Source organism: Lynx rufus, unplaced genomic scaffold (assembly GCF_022079265.1).
Source record: "Lynx rufus isolate CCGP_SWC_20201006 ecotype Redwood Valley unplaced genomic scaffold, mLynRuf1.p SCAF_3, whole genome shotgun sequence".
Lineage (NCBI taxonomy): Eukaryota > Metazoa > Chordata > Mammalia > Carnivora > Felidae > Lynx > Lynx rufus.
The window spans coordinates 5481778-5496407 of NW_025814845.1; positions in this window are offsets into that span (position 1 = coordinate 5481778).

The window sequence follows — 14630 nt, forward strand, 5'->3', positions numbered from 1 at the left end:
ATTATGTGCATATCCTAATATTTATTTTAACTTACAAGTTTTGTAGATTCAGTTATTTATCAATCTTTTTCTTTTACATTTTTTAAAATTGTATTTATTTGAGAGAGAGACAGAGAGAGCAAGCAAGGGAGGGGCAGAGAGAGAGGGAGAGAGAGAGAATCCCAAGCAGGCTCTGCACTGTCAGCACAGAGCCCTGTGCAAGGCTTGACCCCATGAACCTCTAGATCCTGACCTGAGCCTAAACCAAGAGTCAGATGCTTAACCCAGTGACCTACCCAGGCGCCCTTATTTACCAGTCGTTTTCATCACTACCATGGCCTTTCTTTTGCATACATATCTCCTGACTGTAGTTCCATATAACGTTTTGTCTTACTTTTGGTTCTCCCCTGCTGAAAACTGAATTGTGTCTCCCCCCAAATTCACGCGTTGAAGCCCCAACTCCTGACGTGATGGTATTTGGAGACGGAGCCTTTAGGAGGGAATTAGGTTTGTGGCCTTATGATAAGAAGAAAAGAAATCAGACCTCTAGCTCTCTACCACACGAAGACACAGGCAGAAAGTGGCCCTCCGAAGGACATAAGGAGACCCTTCACCAAGAAAACACAACAAACAAACGAGCAAACAAACCCAAAACGTGACGGCGCCCTGATCTCACAACTTCCAGCTTCTGGAACTCTGAGGAAATAAATGTCTGTTGCTTAAGTCACCCAGTGGGTGGTTTGTGTATGGCAGCCTGAGCTCGGACACCACGGGAAGTAGACGCAGAAAACAGAGTCTGAATATATGTGGTTTATTGGGAAGGAAACATCAGTAGGAAAGTAGACAGGGAATGCAAGGTAGCCAGAAAAATGTTAGTGATAAGGCACAGCCCTAATGCGGGTGAGGAGAACTGGAGCCCACTGGGGAAATCTAGAAGCCAGTATGGAACACGTTCTTGAGAGATGTTCCACCCATGGGGCTATGGACTGAGGTATTTATGCATCTATTTCATCTATCATCTGTAGATGACTGTACCCAGAGGATGTTTATCCTAAGGAATTTCTGGCCTCCCAGCCTGGTGGGCAAAGAGGGCTCTGGAAGCAGCAGGCTTTCCTCCAGGAAGTGCAAATGCCACACTGGGGAGCTTGTCTAGTGTCCCCGGAGATGGCCAGTGCCATCGTGTGTGGAGAACCCAGGGGTTTCGTTCCATGTCTTGTATCCAGCCACGTCTCCACGTGGTCACCAGTTTGTTTTCTCTAAGAGGAGCAAGAGCTTCGAGAAGTTCTTCTATTGTAAAGCTCTTTCACCCACAGAGAATCTACTGTTTATTCATAGTAGCTTATCTTTTATGAGGCTTTCCAAATAATTCCACACTATTTTTGCATGATATTGCACACTGCTTAATAATTAAATTACATAATTGCACCAACATGCACACTTAATGTCAACAAGTTTGGAAATAAAAGCTCTTGGCTCTTGGTAGGGTTACAGCTCACGTCCTGGCAGGAGAAGCGCATGGGCAGCTTGCCCGGGAGCCTTCAGCACGCGGTGGGCACCGATAAGTACAAATTCCGGAGGGAGTGATGTTCAGCTGTCCGATGAGTCTGTCGAGTGGTGGTGAGTATAAACCACTCCTAGTGTATAGGGATAGCTGTTGTGTGGGAAAGAAACTCTGTTTGTTCCAGGGATAGAAATTCTGGATAGGGTTGTGGGAAAAACAGTAACTTTGCTCCGTTCCGGTACATTTTCTCGCAGTTGCATTTCGCACAACAATGTGAAGGCTGGACTAGAGAAAGTGTAACTCACTCTAACTAGAGTATTCAAGCCAATGTCTTTGGCGGGGGGAGTTAGTGCCATTTCACTATCATTTTTTTTTTTTTTTATGTTGGGTAAACCGATCTCTTTGAGTTTACTCTTTTAGAATCCGATTGAAAAAAAAAGAAAATCACTGTTATTATTTGCCCTTAATGTGTCACTCAGTTCCACTGAGCTGTGTTAGCACGCTATATTTACACTTTGTGCTTCTTAGGTAAACACTGGGCAAAATCAAGTGTTTGTGTTAGCTGAGTGGATCATTCTACTTCTCCGCCAAAGTTAAGAGCCTTAAAAGTCATCACACATTCCGGGGCAGAAGCTTTGTCTAGGTTCTAAAAGGAGGTAGCTTGGGTCGTTCAAAGATAGAATGTTGCATTCTGCCCTGTGTGGGCTTGTGATGGATTCTACCTTCAAGGAGGGAATGGCTGTTTATTCATGTCAAGGTAACTAAAGAAAGTGTCATCTTTTCCTTTCGTTATAGGACCCCTTTTGTAAATCATCCTGTGAAATGCATGGTGGGCATCAAATGAATTTTAGCGTGTTACTCGGGCTGCCACATCAGCGTTTATGAAGAGCTCGGTCTTCCCGGGCTTCCATGAACTGGCCCTTATGTCTTCCCAGCAATATTACCCTAGCAGTATTCTCTTCTGAAACACCGCTGCTATATTCCCACCTCACATGGGGAGTCCGCACTGCTCCCTCAGCTGCCAAGACCTTCTCATTCTGTTTTTCTGCTTGACTTAGAAGCTTCAGCACTATGTTTCTTTTTAAAAAGATTTTTAAAATGCTTATTTATTTAAGGGGGGGGTAGCGGGGAGGGGCAGAGGGAGAAAGAGAGAAGGAGAGAGAGAGAATCCCCAGCAGTCTCTGAGCTGTCAGCACAAAGCCTAATGTGGAGCTCAAACTCACGAACCATGAGATCATGACCTGAGCTGAAGCCAGACGCTTAACCATCTGAGGGGCTCCAGGATCCCAGGGACACTTGAATGATCCATGAACAAAAAAGTGGCTGGTAATGAATTTTTGAGAAAATCATCGTACATGCCAAGACTTCTCTCGCCAGCTCACTGCTCTCCACACAGGGTTAGACGCCGTGCGAGCAGTTTCAGTTTTTAAGAGATAATCGTCGGTAGCTGTGCCCATTCTGGCGCTATTCCAGAACATAAGGAAAGAATGTCATTTTAATAGCATCTTCCCTCAATCTCACATTTTTTCCCTCTTAAAGAAAAATAATATATATATATATATATATATAGAGAGAGAGAGAGAGAGAGAGAGATAATGTATATGTATATATGTATATGTATGTCTATATATATATATATATATATATTTTTTTTTTAAGCAGTTTCGAGTGGCGACTGGGTGGCTCAGTTGCTTAAGTGTGACTTCAGCTCAGGTCATGATCTCTGGATTCATGAGCTCTAGCCCACGTTGGGCTCTCTGCTGTTAACACAGAGCCCTCTTTGGATCCTCTGTCCCCTCTCTCTCTCTGCCCCTATCCTGGTCCTCCTGCCTTTCTCTCTCTCTCAAGAATAAATACACGTTAAAAATTGTCAAAAAAAACCCAACACAATTTTGTTATTACCTTTCAGATTCCACTGCATCAGAAATTTCTCTACCACCAACTTCACCTCCCTCCCCCATTTTTTATTTTTTAGTTTCCTCTGTTTCTTCTTTTCTTTCAAGGAAACAAAAAAAAAATGGGAAGAACATAATTTCTAAAATAGTTACTCCTAGGGAAGCAAATTCAGATGCCAAATTTTTCAGGGACGGCTGTGAATGAGGAACAACCATGACAAGTTAGCTCATCTGGTTAAAAATATGGTACCTTGGAGGCAAGAGAGTCAGTGTGGCTCATGCACACATCCATCTGGTCCCTTCCTTCCATTTCAGTGGCCTACACTCTTAGTTATCTTTTGAGCGTGAAGCATCCAAAAGGGAAAGAGATGGCAGGCTCTTGTGGCTCACTGAGTCACAAGAGCAATCCTCATGTGCCAGGCTCATTGACAAATGTCAAGAAACTTCATCCTATCAGATATACAGGACGACACAAAGTGGTTCAGGACATCCAGCATCTTCAATGACTGCACACACAATTAGTTGAACTTGAAATCTTTAATTTTGGGGCAATTTTACAAAGGTGTTACCTGATCTGAAACACTAGATGGTAAAATTTATACCTGTCTTTCAACTCTCCTAAATCAGTAAGTCTTGCAAGAAAGTAATGGGCACGAATTCGTTAAATATTACTGTGTTTTATGTTGAAAGAATTTATAATAAATGTAGTAAGTTATAATGAAAGCCCAAAAGACTCTATAATTTTAGAAGCCCCTATTATGGTGCTGTCACATCTTAAAATATAAGGAAATGAATTTGTGTCTTGCATTCAGACTGCGTTTATTTCAAAACATCTTCCGATAGCTACTGATTTACCCCAAATATCCTAACTTTTTGGCATTTAAAAAGCTCTGCAATGAGAATTACTATTTAGGATGGCCTCCTTTAAAATTGCAGGGTACTAAAACACACAACTATTACAATGCTTGCAATACTTGCCTTCTGGTGATGAAAGAAAATAAAGGCATTTTAGATACTGTAGCAAACCCAACGATACTCACTTAACCCATTCTTTTTACTAGCTGTTTGACCTTAGAGGAAATATTTACTTCAATGTACTTAGATTTACCTATCTAGATACAGAGAACATAATAATATCTGCCATATGAAGGGCTGTCATAAGAATCAAATGACCGAATCCATATAAAGCTCTTAGTACAGCACCAGGTAGTAAATATCTGAAAAGATTATTATTATTTTTAATTATTAGTAGTAGAAAAGAGTGGTAAAATAAACTATTGGCTTCCATGGAGCTCCCGATTCAGCATGGGAGGCAGCTGTGTATAAAACCAATCACAGTGTCCCATGGTATTTGTATAGGTCAAGTGCCATGAACCATTTATTTCAACTGCCATATGAGGAAGAAGGCTTGCCTAAGGAAATTCATTCTAAGTAGATCTTAGAGGGATGACTGGATTCCAGTAGACAAAGGAAAAGGAAGACAGAATGAAAGCAGGTATGGAAAGAGGAACTAGTTTGAAATTATAAGTAGTCTCCTGTAGCTCGAATGTAGGATGCATTGGAATTAGGGCTGGCACAGACACTACACCATCACTCATTCCCCTTGTGTGGGATGCTAAAGGATTGCACCAGATAATCCTTTAGAAAACGAGGAAACCGGAGAACCACGGGAGGTCTTGAGGAAGGGAGATTCAGCACCTACGTAAGTATATGTGGGAGAGAGATTTCTGGCTTCGGTGAGAAGGATACGTTGGAAAGATAAAAGAGGGGAGAGAGTGAGACTGTTTGAATACTCCCAATGAAATTCTTTTGGCCAGAAGAAGTTAGAAAGAAGTGGAGAAAAAGTGAATGGGATTGGAGAGAGAGATCTCTCACGGAATAACAGAGACACCATTTATTCAGGTGGATTCTGATACGAATAGAAAAAGCAAAGGGAGTTCTAATGTACAGAGGAGGAGTTTAAAGATCAGATGGGTTAAATGCCTTTTCCAAGGTCAAATGTCTTAGAAGAATTATGACTTACTCCCCTTAAGCTTCCTTATCCTTGACGCTACAAGGTCCTTTCCCCACGGTGTCGGGAGCTTCTGTTTTGCCCGTGAAGATCACGTGTGAGAGAAAATCCACGTTGCCCTCCTTGATTCCCAGGATGTATTGTTAGGATTTAGAATGAAGCTGGTCTCGGTCCACTTCTGGTTTACAGCACAAGCCACAAAGGAAACAAGAGCACCGCTAAGTTCTCCTCTTCTCAACTCTACTATGTCATGCACATTTAATTAGCAGCAAAAATAGAAATGCATATTTAGCTCCTTATTCAGCAAGAACTGGAAAGCCACCAGATTATAGGCACAGCAGAACACAAAGATTGACGTTTTGACAAAGCCTCCTCTCAGAAATGAACACTCAAGAATGATGACTCAGGCAAATTACCCGTTAATTGCTGACCAGTTTTTAACTGGGTCAGCCCCAAATAAGGACATAAATTGAACTGGATGGAACAAATGCTTGTTACTTGGTTTGGTTCGGGTAGAGTCCGCAGAATTGGGGTTAGGTGACAAGAGACATTTTGGGCTGGCTAGTGACATAAGTTTAATGACTCAAGTTGTTAAAGAAAGAAGCATTTATAACATAAGGCATTTTTCTCGGAAAATTAAATATTTTTCTATGTGTACGTTAGTTTTCTCTTGCTCCATAAAACTTACCACAAACTTTGCAGCTTAAAACAACACGAATATAGGGGCACCTGGGTGGCTCAGTAGGTTAAGCATCTGGCTGTTGACTTTGCTTCAGGTCATGATCTCAGGGTTCCTTAGTTGAAGCCCTGTGTCCAGATCTCTGCTCTCAGCATGGGGCCCACTCTGGATCCGCTGTCCCTCTCTCTCTGCCCACCCCTCACTCGTACTCTCTCAAGAAACAACAAAATATTTTTTTTAATTAAAAAAACCACAAATACATGATTTCAGTGGTTTCCATAGTCAAGATGCCAGGCTAGTACACACCCAGAGCACGTCCCCCGCTCAGTGTTCCACCAGGCTGAAATCAGAGTATTGGATGGATGGAGCTCTTGCAGGCTCAATGATTTTTGGCAAAATTCGGTTCCTTTTGACTGCGTGACTGAAGCCCTCAGCTTTCAGAAGCTGATTGCTATTCCCTGCTATCTAGTCCTCGCCACCATATGAAGAATGGTTTTTTAATCTTTATTTTTTTTTAATTTTTAATGTTTATTATTTATTTTTGAAAGAGAAATAGAGAGTGGGAGCAGGGAAGGGACAGAACGAGAAGGAGACACAGAATCGGAAGCAGGCTCCAGGCTCTGAACTGTCAGCACAGAGTCCGACATGGGGCTCGAACTCATGAGCCACCAGATCGTGACCTGATCCGAAGTCAGATGCTTGACTGACTGAGCCACCCAGGCACCCCTGGTTTTTCATCTTCAAAACCAACAAGGGAAGATCTACATTGCTCCAAATCTGAATTTTCACCCCTCTGACTACTTGATCTTCCTTTACAGGGCTCATCTTATTAGGTCAGGTTCACCCAAGATATCAGACCTTTTGGTTAAAAATTAACTGTTAAAATTTAATTAACTGTTAAAATTAACTGTTTAGCAGGCTTAACCACATCTGCAGAACATCTTATCTTTGCCATATAAAGTAACCAATCACGGGAGGGACACTAATCATATTCCTAGCTGTTTCCCCTCTCAAGAGAATATTCAAAACTATGTACCAGAGGAAGAAATTTTGGAGGTCCTTTATAAGCCTGCCTGCCACAATGTAGTTTTTCGTATATACTTCTGAAAGTTCCCCCCAAAATGGTGAATAGATGCAGGTGTGGACTAGTCCAAAGAACATTTTACTCTGAGTTGGGATGTGGATTCTAATCCTTACCGTGCTATTGACAATGTAAGTTCCTAAGTTCCTCTTCTAAGAAATGAAGTTATTAACAATAAAAATGATTTGTGGTGTCATAGGTTTTTAGTGATGTTTAAAAAGGAAGGAAGAAAAGTCTTGGCATATGTGAAGGCTCAAAAGAGTGGTGAATTAATTACCCACATGTAATCTCTGGCTGAAATCTCATCCAGAGGAGTAGAAATGAGATATTTGAAGGGAGTGGGGACAGAAGATCAATTGGAATGTAGCCTTAATGCAACAATAAGTACAAAGTGAATAATAGCTAATACTAATTGAATCCACTCTATGGCAAGTCCAAAACATGTTATTATATGATCATACACACACACACATACACACACATTATTTTTAGTTCACATAAAAACCAGTATTGCTATAGTTATTTGTCAGATAAGGAAATGGAGACTCGGCAAGTAAATGGTAGAGAGAGGGCTGAAATGGGCACAATCGGCTCCAGAGTCCACACACTTTTCACTATAACAAACTGTCTTTGAATTAGGATTAGCCTTAAGTGGCACAGAGTTTGACAAATCTGAACTGAATATTCAGAGATCCAGAAATAGAGGCAAAAAGTCCTCATCTCAAAAGCTTGTCAGCATTAGCCTTCTATCTTGGCTTTTCTTTCTTACCTTGAGAAAGCACAGGCAAGAGGAAGTAAGGACCAATTTATGTCACTCTGTACTCTAAGCATTATATCCAGGGAAGAAACTACCCACAGAAAATAAAATTGTCCCACATAGCGTATAAGCAATCACCTGCCGTGCAACAATTTCACACAGTGGCTCGAAACAACACGTTTATTATCTCACTATCTCTGTAGGTCAGGAAAATGGACATGGCTTCGCTGGGTCTTCTGCTTCAGGGTCTTTCTGAAAGCTATAATTAGCATATTTCTCAGGGCTGGGCTTTCACAGAAAGTCATGAATGAGGGAGAATCTGCTTGAGAAGTCACATGACTTATGGGAGCATTCACTTCCTCCTGGACTGTAAGACTGAAGCAAGTTTCTCATGGGCTGATGGACTGAAAAATCAAATTCTTCATTAACTATTTGCTGGAGATCACCCTAGTTCCTTCCTTCGCCGGCCTCTCCAACATGGCAGCTTGCTTCATCCAAGCACGCAAGCCAAGAAGGCATTAGAGACAGTCTGCTAGCATGGAGGGAGTTGCAATCTTAGGTAATATAATCACCAAAGTGAATCCCATCACCTTTGCTCTCCCCTGTTGATTAGAAGGAAGCAATGAAATCTAGTTCACATTGAAATGGGTATTTCATAAGAGCACGTGTACGGCCTAGCATTTGTGGGGGCCATATTGGAGCAGGTCAGCCACAGGAAGTACAGCACAAAGGCTGAAGCACTCTCAAACCCTGATCACTGTGGAAGGCTTGGTTTAAATTCCATGTGTGTGACATTGGTGAGTTTGTTTCTCATGTTCCATTTTCCTCATCTGAAATGCAGGTCGTTATGCAGATTAAACGAGATAATGAATGTACAGTATTATATACCACCCTAACACAGTAACTGGTTGCTACCTGTTAGTTATGGTGGTTAATGATACATTAAAAATTGAAGGAAGCATTTTTTATGGGATAGTCTCAATGTGCATTTATTTTATGTTTATGTCAGAACCATCATGTCAAAATATGGAAGGATTATTATTTTTTGTTTGGTTTTTATCCCTGAATGTCCCCATCATTGTCTTTCCTTTCCCATACATCTTAACTGTATGAGGTAGGGCTGAACTTAAGGGTAGGGCTAATGGTGGGTTTTATTTGCAAGACTATCTCAATATTGAACTGTATATATATATATATATATATATATATATATACACACACATATATAATAAACTGTATATTTAATGTTTATTTATTTTGAGGGCAAGAGAGAGATCAGGGCAGGGGCAGAAAGAGAGATTGAGAGAGAGAGAATCCCAAGAAGATTCTGCTCTGTCAGCACAGAGCCCGATACAAGGCTCAGTCTTACAAACCGTGAGATCATGACCTGAGCTGAAATCAAGATTTGGACGCTTAACCTACTGAGACAGCCAGGCGCCCCTCTCCTATAACATTTGATTTGAGATATTAAAATATAAAAACAAATCTCCTTTGCAGTCATTGGACATAATAGAAACAGAATGGGCTGATCGTTCAAGGCCTGTCCAGATAAAATTTTCTCTGTCTTGAAGCTTTCTGTTCAGGTTACTCTGAAGTGGAGGCATAATTTTATACCTTGCAAAACTGGCTTTAGAGAAAGTCCTGTTCATAAAAATATCAAGAGCTGATATTTATGGTGCCCTAAGGCTAATTTCCCCAATTGTCTTACTGCATTTTCTAAATTATGAGCATTTTAGGAAATTTTTTGATTTGAACTTTTTCCAGGCCATGTCCATCAGCCCTTTGCCAACTTTATTTATTCCTGAAAATGCTTCCAGTTACGGCACGGAGAGAAACTTATTTTCTCTCCATTCCTGTGTGAGCACATTATAGATTCAATATACTGTTTAAGTTAAAAGCACTCACCATTAAATGTTCCTTACTAATTTTATTGTAGACAGTAGCAAATTGCAAGGCCCCATGAAGACCCTTATACAATCAACATGCATTTTACGATAGTAGAGGGAATTTATTTTAAAAACAAATGCTGAACATACAGTTGCAATGGTAATATACTGAATTAAAACTTCCATCTATTTCCCTATTTCAAGGTGTTTCTGGTGAAACCTGTAACATGTGAGTAAACAAAGTGCTAATTTTTACCAGATAAATAGGTCATGATTCATGAATAGAGATTCACACATTTTGAAATATATCTTAGATCACACACCAGCCAGTTCTATATAGTAGACTGCTAAAACCCAATGAGGGGAAAAATCGTATATACAACATATTAATCAAATCACCTCTTGTTTCCACTTCCGTGGAGACTTTCCCACTTGTTTTAAATGTGAAGTATCTTTTTTCTTCTGTGTATTCTGTACTATGATTCCAGTCTTCTTTCTTAAAAAAAAAAAAATGTTCTCCTTGTTGGAAAACAAGAACATGTACAACAAAACATAACCAGATAACCACATATAAACTCCTGACTCGCAGATTTTTTCACATATAACCACTCAGTATTTCCAACACTATGAAGCTCATTCAAAACTAAACAAACAAACAAACAAAAAAATGGGATGTTAGTATTTCTTCAAGTATTTGTCTGGTTTTCTTTTTACACTGGATTTGACATTTGGATGTTCTTGAAACTTCTGATTTACCCCTTCCCCTTCAAATGAAAACAGAAGTATCGATGATATAATGAGAGTTCCCTTAATTCAAAGCCAGATTAAAATTCCCATTAAGGCATATATGTATTTGGTAATTCAAGTGGTATTCTAAATGTTCTAGTTTTGTGCAAAGAATTACAATTCTGATAAATGATAAATACCTATATGTTACAATAATTGTGTCACTTGTATCAAAACAAATAAAAATTATGCAGGTTTTAATACTTACCATCATCAATTTTGTGAATACACGAAAGGCATCAACTTCTTATAGCTGGGTCATAAGAAATTGGGACCAACCAATTATGAACAACCAAGAAAGATTAGATATTTCTGAAAGTCTGCTTGACAACATCTGAAGGAAAACCAGGGGGTGAATATTTATGAGGAGGAGCAAACCTAAACCTGAAACTGGCTTTTATAGCCTCTTTCCCTAATGGCAACAGGTGAACTCCAGGAAAAGCATCTGAAACACTGAGAAGCCAGGCAAAAATTTGGATAGCCCTATATGCCTGCAGAGGAGGCAGAGAGAGGCTGAGATACTCAGAGCTATGGTTTTAGACCCAGAGAGGCCGCAACCCAGGACTAACAGTGACGCACACAGCAGCTCTCAGTTGGTTGAGAATCTGACTTCGGTTCAGGTCATTATCTCATAGTCAGTGAGTCAGAGCCTGGGTGTCGGGCTCCTGGCATCTGTTGGCAGCTCAGAGCCTGAATTCTGTGTCTCCCTCTCTCTCTGCCTCTCCCCACTCACACTCTCTCTCTCCCTCGCAAAAAGAAATAAACATTAAAAAGATAATAATAGTAGAATGAGGAGACAAGGGGGAAAAAAGCACGGAAAAACAAGAAAGTCAAAAGACCATACATACCTACACGATAGTCTGATAAACTAAAACACAAACGCAAAGAATTAGTTTCCTAACAGATTAGGCAAGGATGAGACACAAAGAGTCATAGTTGGAAGTTAAATATATAACAGTGGGTGGAATACAAGTTGGAAGACAATTATCTAGGCTAAATTGCAGAGATGAAAAGAAATACAGGAAAGATCATAAAAGATACATCGGAAGGGGGAATGCGGTTTCTAACTTATATGATACCATCTTCCAGAAGGAGGAGTGAGACAGAATGAGAAGAAGCAATATTAAGGAATTTCTCCTCCGAATTTTCTAAAATTGATGAAAGACATCAAATATCTCAGATTCATAAGGCAGTAGCAAAATATCTCAGCAGAATACTGAAATAAAGTCAATACCACAAGGACAAGAAATCTCCACTTAACCGCATCATAGCAAAATTGCTTAAAAATGGGGCGCCTGGGTGGCTCAGTCGGTTAAGCGACCAGATTTGGCTCAGGTAATGATCTTGTGGTTGGTGGGTTCAAGCCCCACATGGGGCTCTGTGCTGACAGCTCAGAGCCTGGAACCTGCTTCGGATTCTGTCTCCCCCTCTCCCTGCCCCTCCCCACTCACGTTCTGTCTCTGTCTCTGTCTCTCTCAATAATAAATAAACATTAAAAAATTAAAACAAAACTGCTTTAAAAAGACATAGTACCTTGAAGGGAACAAAAGTAAGCATGCAACCACTCTTCAGAGACAAAGAAAGCAGAGAACAATGGCATGTTATATATAAGGGGCTGGTGATGAATAACCACTAACTTCAAGTCTATCTCCAGGGAAAATATATAAAAAAATAGATAAAGATGAAATGAAAATATTTTCAGGCAAAGAGGCACTGAAAGAATTTGTTGCCATCAGGCTTCAACTGAAAAAAAAAAAAAAAAAAAAAAAGCCAAAGGATCCAGAATCGAAATGCCTTAAGGGGAAGGAGAGGCAGGGAAATACGGGATACAGGGAAAGAGGAAACATGTGCACATGTAAATGAATAGGGACTTCGCAGTAAATTAATGATGATAATAATAGCAACTGTGAGCTTCCAAATCACTAGAATTAAAAGCTGATAGCACATATGATTCAGGGGGTTTATGAAGTAGTTCAAGTACTCTAGTTTTTCGTCTCTTTTGCAAAGTGGTATCTTTACTAAACGTTAGTAAGTCGAAGATGCGGGTAGTAATTTTTCAGGTAATCACTAAAGGGAAACGGACAGCACACCAATACGTTTAGGAAAGAAAAGGAATAACAAAATCATTGAGTCTAAAATGGGTGCACTTTAAGTAAAGCAATACAAGCTTGCAGGACAACTAGAACACAGACAGAGGCAGTTTTAACTCAAATACGTCTTACAGACACTAAAATCAACGAATTAAGTGCTCTGATGAAAAGCAAATAGCTTAATCCTATTAGCCCCCATGTATACCTACAAGAACAACACGTTCCAAAGGAATATAGGGAACGTGAATCAAATGCAGTGCATGTAACTTGCTAGATCACAAAATGACTTTATAAAGTATTTTTCAGGCAATCAGGAAAAAAAGAAAGATATATGTATACATACACATATATATCAGAGAATTTTAAGAACTAGTTTGATTAGACGTGATTCACGATGCTCTGGTTATGTGAGAAAAGGCCGTGCGGTTTAAAGATACATTCTCAGTACAGAGGATAAAACACAAGATTTGAATTTTAGCTTTTCAAATACAAGAAGAGAAGAAAAGAATAGATTAGGAAAATATTTCAAAACTTTGATAAGGATTGAATGTGGACAATGCCAGGGGTGGAATTTATTACACTGAAATTTTATTTTTGTCTACCCTTAAACTTTTCACGTCGATCTTTTAAACAGTACACCATGATAAAATCATGAAAAAAAAATAAAATTAGGGCACGTGCCCAACTCGCCTTCCAGTTAAAACAAATATATATTAAACAAGCACTCTAAGTAGGAGCTATGAATATAAAAAAATAGCAAAATGCTAGAAGCCATTAACTTCTCAGATTCTCAATGAGGTCACTTCTAGAGAATGTGCCTAAAGGAAAAGGCAACTGAATCTGAAAGGGAAAAAAATAACAAAAAACAAAACAAAACAAAAACAAAAAACAAAAAACAAAAAACCCACTCAATTTTAAAAGGAAGGGTAACCACATAAATTGGGAAATTCAAGAAGCTAAAAATAAAAAGGTATAACAAAGTAAAAATAAAGGGCATAAAAATAAAGTGAAAACATAAAGAGGTACAAAATGGAAACCAACAGAAAGTAATTAAATGCCAAACAAAAATATAATAGAGATCAACATGGCCAAAACTGTTACTTTTTAAATATTAGAACTGGTAATACAGGTACAAGGTACATATCAAATTTATGTATTGAAAAGTATATCTCTTGCTCATTCCTATTTTCCAGAGACCCACGGGCAAATACATGGTAAATATATTATTTGCATAAATGGTAGCATTCTTACTCTGTTTGGTGTTTGCTTTTCCTTACCTGAGAAAGAATTATAGAGATTTTTCTTAACTAAACTTTAAAAAAAGTTGCCACCTTATTTTAAAACTACATTTGGGGCGCCTGGGTGGCGCAGTCGGTTAAGCGTCCGACTTCAGCCAGGTCACGATCTCGCGGTCTGTGAGTTCGAGCCCCGCGTCAGGCTCTGGGCTGATGGCTCGGAGCCTGGAGCCTGTTTCCGATTCTGTGTCTCCCTCTCTCTCTGCCCCTCCCCCGTTCATGCTCTGTCTCTCTCTGTCCCAAAAATAAATAAAAAGGGTTGAAAAAAAAAATTTAAAACTACATTATAGGGGCGCCTGGGTGGAGCAGTCGGTTAAGCGTCCGACTTCAGCCAGGTCACGATCTCGCGGTCCGGGAGTTCGAGCCCCGCGTCAGGCTCTGGGCTGATGGCTCAGAGCCTGGAGCCTGTTTCTGATTCTGTGTCTCCCTCTCTCTCTGCCCCTCCCCCGTTCATGCTCTGTCTCTCTCTGTCCCAAAAGTAAATAAACGTTGAAAAAAAAAATTAAAAAAAAAAACAACTACATTATATTACATCATATATGTGTGTCATATTTTACTTAACTAGTTCCCAATTGAAGTTCTTTGTTTCTCTATCCATCTTGTTGCGAGAGTGTAGGTATCTACAGCATACATTCCTGTAATATAATTGTTCCAAGAAAAGGGATTTTGG